Source organism: Canis aureus, chromosome 7 (genome assembly GCF_053574225.1).
Source record: "Canis aureus isolate CA01 chromosome 7, VMU_Caureus_v.1.0, whole genome shotgun sequence".
Taxonomy (NCBI): domain Eukaryota; kingdom Metazoa; phylum Chordata; class Mammalia; order Carnivora; family Canidae; genus Canis; species Canis aureus.
The window spans coordinates 10,417,614-10,432,586 of record NC_135617.1 but is presented as its reverse complement, the minus strand read 5'-3'; the positions used below and the strand labels follow the sequence as shown (position 1 = coordinate 10,432,586).

General features: G+C 37.4%; 1 long non-coding RNA gene across 17 annotated transcripts in view; it reads right to left on the bottom strand.

Moving 5' to 3' along the window:
• The window catches only part of LOC144317066 (uncharacterized), a 571,155-nt gene extending 557,150 nt beyond the window's left edge, over window positions 1-14,005 (bottom strand). For all 17 annotated transcript variants that reach the window (XR_013382942.1, XR_013382935.1, XR_013382937.1 and 14 more), the window contains exon 1: window positions 13,907-14,005. This is a non-coding gene — a long non-coding RNA (uncharacterized LOC144317066). The remainder of the gene's footprint in view (window positions 1-13,906) is intronic.
• Between the last annotated feature and the right edge of the window lie 968 nt (window positions 14,006-14,973).

The following is a 14,973-nucleotide window of genomic DNA, read 5'->3' as shown; positions in this document are numbered from 1 at the left end:
GATATTTCAAGTACCCACCCAGCTAATAAATGCAAATGAAGTTCACTGCAGATAAGCACAGAATTATGAGTCTGGAAGCAAAGAAGAAAAAGGAGGACTATCTGCTTAATGGAAATGAGCTGCACGGTGCTGACCAGGAATGAGATCTGGGGAATTATTGCAGAAGAAATCCCTCAAGCTTTCAACCCAGTTTGCTGCAATGGAAAAGAAACATGATGATGAGCTGTATTAAACCACAATACACAACTATCAAGTCATGCTCCACACTGGGTGCAAATGAAACCACACCAAGGAAAGAATAAGATTTTTTTTTTTTTAATTTAAACTGTCATTCTATTCAGGGCAAACCATCCTCAAAGATTTTTTTTAATCTCAACCTTAAGTAATTGTCTTCTCCAGATGTATTGCAATGTGGTTTCTCATGACTTGCTCATATTCTCTGTCATTTCCTATGCCATCCCACAGTTACTCAAGGGTCCCCAGAATACAGCCATCATCCCCGAGAGCAGGAACCATCACAGTAAAAATTAGAAGACACTTGGATTATAAAGGTTGAGTGTTTCTTCTGCCAAAGCCTTACATTTTCTTCATTGACCAAAAAAAGAAACATTGATTCATAGCTTCTAAAGCTAGAAGACATTCTAAGTCCCTAGAAGCTATTACTAGTTCCATGTTACAGCTGAATTTCTCAGACTCAGAGGTCCAGTGATGTCAGCTGACCACAGTCTACTCTAGAACTGAATCAAAGAGCACAGACTCTGTTGTGTTTGCTTGTTTCAGCTGAAGGAGACAGGCATGGTGGAAGGAATATCTAAAGGCTTCCCTGGCCAAAAACTCTTCTCCCTTTTCCGGTTTTGGTTCCTGAAATCTATATTCATTCATGCAACAAATATTTGTGTCCCTACTAGGTACTGTTCTAACTACTGATGATATAACAGTAGACAAGTACCTACTAGGTACTGTTCTAACTACTGATGATATAACAGTAGACAAGAGAGATAATACTACTATCTTCATTGAGCTGAAGTTCTAGGAAGGGGAGAAAGACAAAAAACACAAAAATGAGGCAGACTCTCTCCAGTAATGGGAAGTGCCAGAAAGATAATTAACTGGATGATATGGAGAAAAACCAGAGAGGGGTACAGGGACTACTTAAGGAAAATGATAAAGAAAGACAATTCTGAAAGGTGACACTTAAGGACTTAAAGGATGAGGAGTCCATAGGGGAATTACAATTACCTAATTATAATTACAATTATTACCAGGATAGTAAATGATTAAAAGAATAATCATTTTAGTAAATGATTATCATTCTGAATTGATTTCTCAGATTTTTAATCCAATTGCTTTGTAGAACTATGTAAAAAGAGAGAGAGAGAGAGAATAGATTCTATTTTATAAGAAGGAAGGATACAATGTGTTAGGAACACAGGATTTGGACTAACAAGGCAGGTCCTCGACCTTGGTGAAGAAGGATGCATTTCAGGAAAATGCTTCCTGAAAGTGACTGAAAACTAAAGGGATGGAAGGATTTGAAACACAATCATAGGGGCAGCCCAGGTGGCTAAGTGATTTAGCGCCACCTTCAGCCCAGGGCCTGATCCTGGAGACCTGGGATCGAGTCCCGTGTCGGGCTCCCTGCATGGAGCCTGCTTCTCCTTCTGCCTGCCTCTCTCTCTCTCTCTCTCTCTCTCTCATAAAAAATAAATAAATAAAACATATTTGAAACACAGTCATAAGAGCATGTTCCACCAGATTTAGCCACATTTTCCCCCAATAATATCCTTACTATAGAGATGGCAGTTTTTCCACCTAACCAGTGACTTCTACATACATAACATATAAACTAATTGTGGTTCAATTTTGAAGTAGGAAAAGCTGTGGGAGGCTGTGGGGGCAGCCTCTAAATGATCCTCAATGGCCTCTACCTCCTGGTATTCGTGCCCTATGTAGTCCTCCCTCCTGAGAGTGCGCTGGACCTTGACATTCACTTCTGTAAACAGAATTCAAGAAAAATGATGAGATGTCATTTCTGAGATTAAGCTGCAAAGAGACCATGGCTTGCCTCTCACTCACTCACTCTGAGACAAGTCAAATGTCACGCTGTGAGCTGCCATGGAGGAGCCCATGGGGCAAGAAACTGAGGAAGGACTGAATCCTGCCAACAACCACATAAGTGAGTTTGAAAGCAGGTCCTCTCCCAGATGAGCCTTCACACAAGACTACATTCCGAGCCAGCACTTTAATAACAGCCTTGTGAGAGACACTGAGGCAGAGGCTTCTAGCCAAGTCACGTCTGGATTCCTGATCCACAGAAACTTTGAGATAATAGATGTTTGTTGTTTTGGGCTGCTAAGTTTTCACGGTTATGTGTTACAAAGCAAGAGATAACTAACATATATACCAAGAAAGCACTTTCAAATTGTGTCCCGCCTCCCTTTGAAGTCTTGTACTTTTACCCAACACTGCTTATATCATAAAATTCTGTCTCCCTGTGCCTTGTTGAACAAAAGAGAAGCTGGAAGTTGGACCTGGAATGAGGCTACCTACAAAGGTGGCAAGTTAAAGGACAATAATAACAGCCATTAGATTCCTTTTCGTTCTGAATATCATCCCATAACAATATGACATGGGATATTAACAAACCCTAGCACAGTGTCTGTTGCCTATAATTTGAATTATTCGTTCAACCTGTCAGAACGTGATAATTTTCTTTCCTGGGGTTAGTTTGGGGAATCTTTAAGTTCAGGTAACCAAGGGAGACCGTACCCTCTCCACCTAAAGAAGAGCAGCACATCCCCATTTCCCACCACCTGGAAGTATTACAGCCAATCTCTACTTTAGCCACTCTTTTCTGGTAGTCCCCTGAAGTTCTGCGCTTGACTTCACCACTCACAGAAGCAAATAGAATGTGATAAACTCCCAAGCTATACCAGAAAAGAAAATTAAATCAATTAAGATCATTAAGAGTTTGTAATTCAAATCGAATTACTTTTGGATTAAATACCATCATTTCTCTAATATAAACTCATTTATTTAGCTGAACCAAAGAGGAGCTCTTTTTATATCTAAATGAGTAACCCTCTCCTCGCTTATCTTTGAAAAGCTAAGGAATTCCTCCAGAACACTGTACAAGGTTGCTCCTATCATCCCGAAATAAATATAATACTAATCAAAACAGACAGCCCTATAGAGTACCGCCACTGGTTATTAGCTATAAGGCACTACACAGTAGGTCTTCTTGAGCACAGCAGCTACACTGAGATTAGGCTTTCCAAATTCAAAGAGGCAGCTCTGGGCTACAGAGAACTTCCAAATATGAAGACAAAAAATACATTTAACAGACCTCGGAAAGCATCACTCCCTCGCCCCATGGCCTCATCATGAGGGGAACCAGTCCAACAGGGACAATCCAAAGAAGGAGAGGCTAAGAGAATCCCCCTATTTCCACCTCTTTGTTTTAATCTTTCCGCAGCATTGGCCTACATAAAAATCAATACATATGTCAACCTTTCATCATCAACAGTTCTTTTAAATAGGCTTCCATTCTGGGAATAGCCACAGATTTAAGGCCAAACTCTCTACTGTGGCACCACTGAATGCCAAGTAAGAACACCTAAAACAGAATTTGGCCATAACAGCACTGATCCTCCCCACCGCCATTTAAAATGTGCTTTATAGGAAGCAATGGAAAAACATGCTTTTCTTGTAAACCACTCTTGATATAGTCCATCTACAAACAAAGAAATCTAATTTCAATTTTAAGGTTCCCTTTGCCAGATTCAATAAAATTTTAAGCCTATGCTTTTTTTTTAATGCATCTTTTTCTCCTCCGTTGTATTGAGTAATAATTGACATATATCACCGCGTAAGTGTAAGGCATGCGGCACGACAGCTTGACTTTTATATATTGTGAAATAATTACCTCAATGGCTTCAGCTAACATCCTTTTTTTCATTTAGATACAATAAAAAGAAAAGAAAGAAGAAAAAAAGGAAAACATATTCTCCTTGTGATAAGAATTCACAAGACTTACTCCCTTAAGAACTTTCCCATATATCACACTAATTACAGTCATCATGTTGTATATTACATTCCTACTACTTATTTGTCTTATAAGTGGAAGTTTATACCTTTTGACTCTCTTTCTCCAACTCCTCCTCCCCCCACTCTCAGCCACTGGTAACCACAAGTCTGATCCCTTTTCCTATGAGTTTGGTTGTGTTTGTTTGTTTGTTTGTTTTAGATTCCACATATAAGTGAGATCATACAGTGTTTGACTTTGTCTGACTTATTTTACCTAGTGTAATGCCTTCAAGGTTCATTCATGTTGTCAAAAATGGTAAGATTTCCTTGTTTGAGTTTTTTTATGGTTGGATGATATTCCATTATATATCCACCAGCCACAACTTCTTTGTCCAGTCACCCATCAATAGACAATTAGGTTGTTTCCATGTCTTGTCTATTGTAAATAATGCTATGATACCTTTTTCAGTAAGTGTTTTCATTTCCTTTGGATATATCTCCAGAAGTAGAATTGCCCGATCATACGGTGGTTCTATTTTTACTATTTTGAGGATCCTCCATATCGTATTCCATAATGGCTATGACAACTTACAATCCCACTAACAGTGCACAAGGTTTCCCTTTTCTCTACATCCATGTCACCACTTGTTCTCTCTTATCTTCTTAGTGATAGCCATCCTAACAGACTTGAGGGGGTATCTCATTATGGCTTTAATTTCCATTTCCCTAATGACTAGTGATGTTGAGCATCTTTTCATGCACCTATTAGCCTTTCATAGTTTTTTTGAATAAATGTCTATTCAGGTCCTCCGTCCATTTTTTAATTGGGTTATTTGGGGGGTTTTTTTTGCTACTAAGCAGTATGAGCTCTTTATATATTTTGGATATTAATCCCTCATCAGATAGATGGTTTGCACATATTTTTTCCCATTCTGTAGAAGGTCTTTACACTTTGTTGATGTCTTCTTTTGCCATGCAAAAGCTTCTTAATTTTATATAGTCCAGTTTGTTTATTTTTTGTTGCTTTTGCTTCAGGCATCACATCCAAAAAATCATTACCAAGACCCATGTCAATGAGTCTTATTCCTATGTTTTCTTCTAGGAATTCATGGTTTGAAGTCTTACTTTTAAGTCTTTAATCCATTTTGAGTTAATTTTTGTGAGTGGGGTAAGATATTAGTCCAATTTTATTCTTTTACATGTAAATATCCAATCATCCCAGCACTCTTTATTGAAAACACTATCTTTTCTCCTCTGAGTATTCTTGGCTCCTTTGTCAATATTAGTTGACTGTATATGTTTGGGTTTATTTCTGGGCTCTCAATTCTGATCCACTGATCTATTTGTTTTTATGCCAGCACCATACTGTTTTGATGACTATAGATTTATAGCTTAAATCAGGAAGTTGATGCCTCCCGCTTTGTTCTTTCTTAGAATTCCTTTGGCTATTCATAATCTTTTGTGACTCCATATAAATTTTAGGATTTTTTTTTTCAACTTCTGTAAAAACTGACACTGGAATCTGGATAAATGTTGCATTAAATTTATAGATGGCCGTTTGGTAATACTGGCACTTTAACAATATTATTTCTTCTCATCCATGAACACAGGATACCTTTCCATTTATTTGTCTTTGATTTTTTTTCATCAGTATCTTAGAGTCTTCAGAGTAGAGATCTTTCACCTCCTTAGTTAAATTCATTCCTAAGGATTTTATTGTTTTTGATGCAATTATAAGGAATTGATTTATTTCTTTTTCAGAAATTTCATTGTTAGTGTATAAAAATGCCACTGATTTTTGGATGTTAATTTTGCATCTTACAACTTTACTGAGTTCATTGATTAGATCTAATAGGTTTTTGGTTGAGTCTTTAGGATTTCCTATATATAAAATCATGTCATTTGCAAATAGGGTTCATTTTACTTCCTTATTTTCAGTTCTAATACCTTTTAGTTCTTTTTCTTGCCTGATTGCTCTAGCTGGGACTTCTAGTACTATTCTGAGTAGGAGTGATGAGAGTGAGCACTCTTGTCTTATTCCTCATCTTCGACAAAATCTTCAACCTTTCATCACTGAGTATGATGTTGGCTGTGGGCTTGCCATATATGTCCTTTATTATGTTGAGATATGCTTCTTCTATGCCTAATATGTTAAGAGTTTTTATCATGAATGGATGTTGAATATCTCAAAATTCTATTGAGATGATCACATGATTATTTTCTTTTATTCTATTAATGTGATGTATCACACTGCATATGGTTCAACTATCCTTGCCCCCAGGTATAAATCCCACTTGATCACACTGTATGATCCTTTTTAATGTGCTGGTACACTCAGTTTGTATTTTATTCAAAATTTTGGAATCTATATTTATCAGGGATATTGGTCTATAATTTTCTTTTCTAGTAGTGCCTAATTCTGGTTTTGGTATCAGGATAATGCTGCCCTTGTAAAATGAGTTTGGAAATGCTCCCTCCTCTTCATTGTTTTTGAAAAAGCGTGAGAAGGACTGGTGTCAACTTTTCTTTCAACGTTTGGTAAAATTCACCAATGGAGCCATCTATCTGATTCTGAACGTTTCTTCACTGGGAGACTTTTCATTACTGATATAATCTCCTTAGTGGTAAATGGTTTATTCAGATTTTTTATTTCTTCCTGATTCAGTCTTGGTAAGTTGTATATTTCTAAAAATTTTCCCATTTCTTCCAGATTGTAACATCAGGTTCTTTTATTAGTTGTGATGTTTCCTTTTCCATTTATATTTTGTTGATCCTCTCTTTTTTTCCTTGGTTAGTCTATAGCTAAGGCTTCATTAATTTTATCATTTCAAAAACCAAGTCTTAGTTCGGTTAATATTTTCTACTCTTTTTCTCTAATTTTTATTATTTCCTTTCTTCTGATGACTTTGAACTCAGTTTGTTCTTTTCTCCCTAGTTCTTTAAGGTGTGGAGTTAGGTTGTTTATTTAGAATCTTTCTTGCTTCTTAATTAGGCATTTACTGCTATAAACTTCCCTCTTAGAACTGCTTTTGCTACATCCCACAAGTTTTGGTATATTTTGTTTCATTTTTGTTTGCCTTAATATTTCCCCCTTAACTTACTCATTGGTCCATTGGTCTTTCAGAAAAGTATTGTCTAGGGATGCCTGGGTGGCTCAGCGGTTAAGCATCTGCCTTCGGCTCAGGGTGTGATGCTGGAGTCCCAGGATTGAGTCCCACATCAGGCTCCATGCATGGAGCCTGCTTCTCTTCTCCCTCTGCCTATGTCTCTGCCTCTCTCTGTGTCTCATGACTAAATAAATAAAATCTTAAAAAATAAAGTGTTGTCTAATTTCCATATGTTCATGAATTTCCCAATTTTCCTGTTATTGATTTCAAGTTTCATACCATTGTGGTCAGAGAAAATATTTGATATGAATTCAATCTTCTTGAATTTGCTAAGACTTGTATCCCAACATATGGTCTTTCCTAGAAAATGTTCCATTTGCACTTGAGGAAAAAAGTGTATTCTGTTGTTATTGAATAGAATGTTCTGTAGATAGATGTCTGTAAGTCCATTTGGTCTATAACGTTGTTCAAATCCACTGTTTCTTTATTCATTCTTTGTCTGGATGATCCACCTATTGATGGGAGTGGAGTAATAAACCTCCCAAATATAGCTATATTACTATTTCTCCTTTCAGCTCTGCTATTTTTGTTCTATTTAGGTGCTCCTATGTTGGGTGCACAAATATTTACAATTGTCATATCTTCTTGAAGTATTGCCCCCTTTATCATTATATAATGACCTTCTTTGTCTCTCTTTTACCATTTTTAAACTCAATTTTGTCTGATATGAGGAGAGTTACCCTGATTGTTTTGGTGACCATATGCTTGAAATATCTTTTTCTATCTCTTCACTCTCAGTTATTCTGTATCTTTAAGGCTAAAGGGAGCCCCTTGTAGGAAGCATATTTGGATCTTGGGTTTTTTTTTTTTTTAAATCCATTCAGCCTTTCTACGTCTTTTTATTGGAGTTTAATCTAGTACGTAAGGTAATTATTGATAGGTAAGGACTTAACTATTGTCATTTTGTTCATTGCTTTCTAGTTATTTCGTAGATACATTGTTTCTTAGCCTTCTTATCCTACTGTCTTTTTTTGTGTGTTTTGATGTCTTTTGATATCAGTTTGTTTGATTTCTTTATCATGTTCTTTTGTGTGTAATTACTAAAGAACTTTCCCTTGTGGTTACCATAAAGCTTACATAAAATACCTTAAACTTTTAACACCCTATTTTAAACTGATAGCAACTTAACTTCAATAGCATTCATAAACCCTACACTTTAATTTCGCCTCCTTCTCACATTTAAGTTATTGCTGTTACAATTTATATGTTCTTATATTGTGTAACTAATAACAGGTTATTGTAGTTATAGTTATTTTAATATGTTAATTTTTTTAAACTTTAAAACTAGCATTGTAAATAAATTATGCACCACTATTACCATATTGCAGAATCTAATTATGACTATATATTTACCATTACCAGAGAGACTTAGGCTACCTTTTTATGTTTTTATGATATTAACTAATATTTTTTTACTTCCACTCAAAGAACCTCCTATAGCATCTCTTATAAGTCAGGTCTGGTGGTAATGAACTCCCTCAGCTTTTGTTTGTGCAGAAAAAGTCTTTATCCATTCTTCTTTTTGGAAGGACAACTTCACCAGGTATAGAATCCTTGACTGACAAAAGAAAAAAAAAAAAGAATTCTTGACTGACAGTTATTTTCTTTCCATATTTTGAATACAACTTCTCATTTTCTCCTGGTCTGAAAGTTTCTGTTGAGAAATCTGTCAATAATCTTATGGGGGATCCCTTTTATATAACTTCTCTCTTTTCTCTTGCTGTTCTTAAAATTCTTTCTCTGTCTTTAACTTTTGACAATTTAATTACAAAGTGTGTCAGTGTAGCCCTATTTGGGTTCAACCTACTTGGGGTCTTTTGAATCTCATGCATCTGGATGTCCATTTCTCTCCCCAGGTTAAGAGCCTTGTTGCTTGAAATATACTTTCTGTCCCTTTCTCTTTCTCTTCTCCTTCTGAGATTCCTATAATGTAAATACTGTTTCTTTTCATTGTGCTCCATAGTTTCCGTAGGATTTCTTCACTCTTTTTCTTTTTCCTTTTTGCTCCTCTGGGTAATTTCAAATATTCTATCCTCCAGCTCATTGATTCTTCTGCATTGTCTAGTCTACTTTTGAAACACCACTGAATTCTTCAGTTCATTTACTGAATCATTCAACTATAGGATTGGCAGCGGGTGGGGGGGGCACAGTTTACGGTTACAATTTCCTTGTTAAATTTCTCATTTTGTTCCTGCACTGTTTTCCTAATTTCATTTAGTTATTTGTCTGTGTTTTCTTATAGTTCACTAAACTTCCTTATGAGGATTATTCTGAATTTTTTGACAGTTCATAGATCTCCATTTCTTTAGAGTCAGTTAATGGAACTTTACTAGTTCCCTCAATGGTATCATTTACCTGATTTTTCATGATGCTTGATTCCTTATATTAGTACCTGCACATTTGAATAATCAAGCTCCTCTTCTAGACTTTATAAGTTTGCTTTGGAAGCTGCAGTTCTTCACCACTCAGCTTAGTTTGGGTTTCTGGGTTATGTCTTTGGGGAGGGGGAGCCTGCTACCATGGTCTATTTTGGGACAAGGCAACTGTTCAAGCTCTGAGAACAAGGATAAGGGGTGTACCACTGGCTGATAACAAATGGATGAGATTGCTGGCTTGGTTACCCACCCAACAGGCTGTTGGATGGACTCCACTGTTGTCTGGATTTTCTGGTCAGGCTCACTAGATAGTTGGGACTGGGTATTAGATTAATAGATGGTACTGTGAAGTAACCTCCCTGCCCTGGCAGGGCAGGAGAATGGGACCCAATGCTTATACAGCTCATTGTTTGTGGACCCGAATCAGTCAAGAGTGAACACTGAACTTCTTGGTCAGTTTTGCTCTTCAGGCAGGGAAAGCCAAAGGCTGTGCTCCCTATTCAAATGCTGTTGTGCATAGGACTGTTGGATGGGCTACATAGTTTCCCATGCATTCTGGTTAAGTTCCTTGATCAGATAGTCTGAAGGCTATATTCAGCAATGGGCAGGGCTACAAATTAAATTCCCTACCCACGCACAGTGGGGGAAGCAGCTCTAATGCTCGTAAAGCTCTTTTTTGACTTAATTCATGCTGATCTGCACCCTAAGTTCCTGACCAAGCAGGGCCACTGGCTTTTCTCTGCAAACTAATGGCTCTGCCCACCCACCTCTCTTCACTCAAGTGCTGCTGGACCATGCATCTTCCAGGAGTTGTCTCCAGCCCTTCTGGTGAAACAGGGCTGGAAGACACTCCATAGCAGGTGGGGCTATGGTCTAGCTCATTGCCTGGGTATCAGAAAACAGGATTCTGGTGATCTCAAAACTCATTTGAGGATCTGTTTCAAACAGATCTGCACCCTGCCGAGCTCCCAGTCAGAGGGTAACCCAATTTGGTTCCTTAGTCAGAGAGCAAAACCACTGGTTGGGATTACTACTTGGGCACCATGGGTATGAACTCAGCCTGCCAAGATCCACGTACTGGTTGCTGCGAGTCCCTCCCTCTTCTCCATCACAGTCAGATTCCCACTGGTTGAGCACCACAGATTCTTCTGCAATCCCTGAGGTATGAGATCAGAGTAAGGGCTCCCACAAAACAACCCATAATGCTAGCCGGTAGCTGGTTGTCCCCACTGTGCTCACTTTTCCCATTGAAGGACTGGATGCTCAGCAGAAATTTGTTGGTGTGGTGCTGCACTGGCCTGGGAGAGAGGCAATGCAGTCAGTAGCCACTTCTCTTACCCTTCTGATACAATCTCTTTTGATCTCTGTGGTACAGAGGATGCTTCAACTTCACCCATGTATTCTAGGATGCTCTCAGTGGTGTCTTGTTGTTGAATACCTGTTAGTTATTTTTCTTGTGGGAGCAAAGTCAGGAACAGTCTATATCACCATCTTGGTGACATTACCCCACCACAACCACCACACATACACTTTTTAAACTATGTTCCTTACACAGGGTGCCTGGGTGGCTGTCAGTTTAGCATTCAACTCTTGATTGCAGCTCAGGTCATGATCTCAGGGTCCTGAGATCAAGCCCTGGGTCAGGTTCCCAGCAGAGTGTCTGAGATTCTTTCTCCCTCACCCTTTTTCCCTCTCCCTACTCTCTCTCTCTCACTCTCTCTCTCTCTCTCATAAAATAAATAAATATTTTTTTAAAAATCTTTCCCTTATACTTATACTAGTGCTCAGATATTTATGAAAAAAATGTTTGAAAAGTCAGAGATCCAAGGTATGATACCTACACCAAGCACAAGGAGCACAAAAGAGCAAAGTGGGACAAAGACAATGGGTTTCTTTCTAATGTATTAACAAATAAAAAAATAAAATGTGTTAATTTGTTAAGTTATCAAATGAAATGAAAAAATAGAAGGGTTAGTGTAATATCTTTTTAAGAATAAAACAAAATTATTTATATATTTCCCTATTGTATTTATCTTTTTATTCATCAGATTGCTTGTTGTGCTTTTTAATGCACATTTTTAAAAATAAAAATTATTCTAGCTCTCATCAAAATTGGCAGTATTTTTCATAATACACAAAAATTCGTCATGTTTATAGCAGAAAGCCTGAGAGAAAGTCACTAACTTTAAAGAATGCAGGATGAAAAAAATATTGTTGTAGAAATTTCCTTATGTTCACACTCCTGACCTTCAAGAAAACCAAAAAATGCATTCATTTGAAAGAAATACTCATAAAATAATACTATAATGACTATATAGAATAATGAATATATTGGTCAGAATAATCAATTCTGTACATCAAAATTAAAATGCTGAACATTTTAATGTTTTCATCTTATAAAATTATTTAACATCCTTCACTAACTTTCCTGAGAAGTTCCCAAAAATATATATCTACATTAGTTCTACTTCCTAATCCCATAAAGGTATAATTTTATTAAGCATTTTAGTAAAATAATTTTGTGCCCTATAAATAAGATGATTTAAAAATCTGTCCTTCACAGGCAATAAAACTTGTAAAATCTAAATAAAGTCTGTAGTTTAATAATATTATACCAATGTGAATTTCTTATTTTGATAAACGTACCATGGTTATGTGTAAGATGCTGGCATTAGGGGAAGCAGGGTGAAGGATATACAGAACCTCTCTGTACTATCTTTACAAGTCTTCCGTAAATTTTTAATTATTTAAAAATAAAAGTTTTTTTTAAAGAAAATCATGTTTTGAATTTCAGTATGATAGGCATTTGGAGAAGAAAAACTTGTAACATTTTATATGGAACCTATTCATAAACATGCAATTAACAGACAACTTGTGTTCTCAATTAACTTCTGACATCAAGCCTATTTTATGGATCTAGAGACCACACTAAGGCAACAGGGTTATGACCAACATGAGCACAATATATCTGTATTCTCACGCAGACTACAGCCTTTCGAAGTCTCTGTAAATCAACATCTATTTTTAGTCACAGAAAATAGGGGAAGCAGTTATTTCTAGATTAGAATCTCCAAATGAGTAAAGCATTTTAAAAAGCAAGTATTATGAAACATCGTATTCTTGGAACAAAGCACAATACTGAGCTTACCTGTCCATGTTCATTATTTACATGGAAATAGTCCATGTAGAACTAATACCTACCTTGACTCATGAGAATGTTGAAGTCTTTCTGACCAGCAGGCACATTATTTAATCCCTTAATAAAGAGTGAAATCCCATTTATACCAAAGTGTAATGGTGTCTACACATCTGCCCAATGAAGAATCCCACTGTCAGCTCAAACCCAACACTGAAATTATTCCTCCTGGCCAAAAGCCAAAAGAACCCATAACCCTCCTCTCCACTTAACTACAGAATTCAACAAGAAAATTACTCAGATGGAAATGGATAAAATGCATAGCTGAGAGGGTGCCTGGGTGGCTCAGTCAGTGAAGGGTCTGCTTCGGCCAAGGTCATGATCCCGGGGGCCTGGGATCCAGCCTCCCATGGGGTTCCCTGCTGGGCAGGGGGTCCGCTTCTCCCTCTGTGGTCTGCCCTTCCCCCCGGCTCATGCTCCTTCTCTCTCTCTCAAATAAAATCTTAAAAAAAAAAAAAGCATAGCTTAAAAAAAATAGAAGAGTTACATTGAAATAATAATGGACACAAATATTTTGCAGTGTATCAGAGAAAGCAAGCCACAGAATCTATAAACGATGTAGGCAAAAGAAATCAAATCTTTACTCAAATCTGCAAGTAATAAAAAGCATACTGTTACCAGGAGGGTTCTGACTCCAGCACAAACCAACGAGACAAGGCAAAATAGCATGGAGAAAAGAGGACATGGAAAGACTGAACAACTAACAAACAGGAGAAATAGGAACCAGACCAGAACAGAAACAGCTTCCATGGTGAGCAGATACAAAATTACAGGTCATCAGTTCCTAATCAGGAGGAGCCAGAAGTGAATAGCTGAGTCCTTTGGCATACCATTTGATATTTTTGTTTAATACAATTGCACTTAAGAAAAAAAAAAAAAAAAAACAATTGCACTTAAGGGACGCCTGGGTGGCTCAGTGGTTGAGCACCTGCCTTCAGCTCAGGACGTGATCCCGGGGTCCTGGGATGGAGTCCCACACCGGGCTCCCCACAGGGAGCCTGCTCCTCCCTCTGCCTGTGTCTCTGCCTCCCTCTCTGTGTCGCTCATGAATAAATTATGTATATATATTTGCACTTAAAACAATAGTATAATAATATAAAATAACATATATAATAAAAATATAATAATAAAGTGCAACTCACATTCCACAACATGGGTTCACTCATTCTTGATACATTTATCGCCGCCTTAAACCTGAGTTAAAGAAACTTTCCAGGTGTCCCTATCCCTGCCTGAGTGACCTATCAGACTGAGTGACCTCACAATGGTGTTCACTCTGTGCCTAGAGGGGCCCAGGAGGGCAGCGGCTTAATGGTTGACCCACCACTCACCCTCCAGTGCAGAATGCTACTCTACCAAGCCTTATTTCTGGGTGCTCCAAGCTAAACATCATTTATTTGACATGTTTTACATTTAAAATGAAGTAGAGGGTGCTTGGTTCAATTAAGTGTCAGATGCTTGATTTCAGCTCTGATCATGATTTCAGGGTTGTGGGATCCAGCCCCACGACAGACTCCATGCTGGACCTGGACCTACCAGGGATTCTCTTGCTCCCTCTCTCTCTGTCCCCACCTCCCCACACACACACACACTAAAATATGAATAAAATAAAAAAAATAAAATAAAATAAAATAAAATAAAATAAAATAAAATAAATAAAATAGTAGTAACTGCCAGCAAGGCTCAAAGGAGAATAATGAAGTATTTACTTTTAAAAAGAATATTTGAGGGGCATCTGGGTGGCTCAGTCGATTATCTGCCTTTGGCTCAGGTCCTGACCTCAGGGTCCTGGGATCGAGCCCTAAGTCAGGCTCCTTGCTCAGCAGGCAGCCTGCTTCTCCTTCTCTCTCTGCCTGCTGCTCCCCTTGCTTCTGCTCTCTCTCTTTGTCAAATAAATGAATAAAAGCTTTTAAAAAAATAAATAAATAAAAAGGATATTTGAGATTTATCTATGTTAAGAACTGCTAGTTTGTTATTATGCTTAATAACATTGAATATATGCTACAGATGCTATTTTGTATAAATATTTCATACTTCAAAAAAAAAGATTGCTGAAAGTTCCAAAATGACATTTTCATACATATGCAAACATTTATACAGATAAAAAACATATATATTAGCCTTTATATTTGCTCTTCCAAAACTGTTTTTCAGGAAATATTTCATTTTCATTCCGTAGTCCTCCGAAGAGGCAGCTAAAAAGTACCAC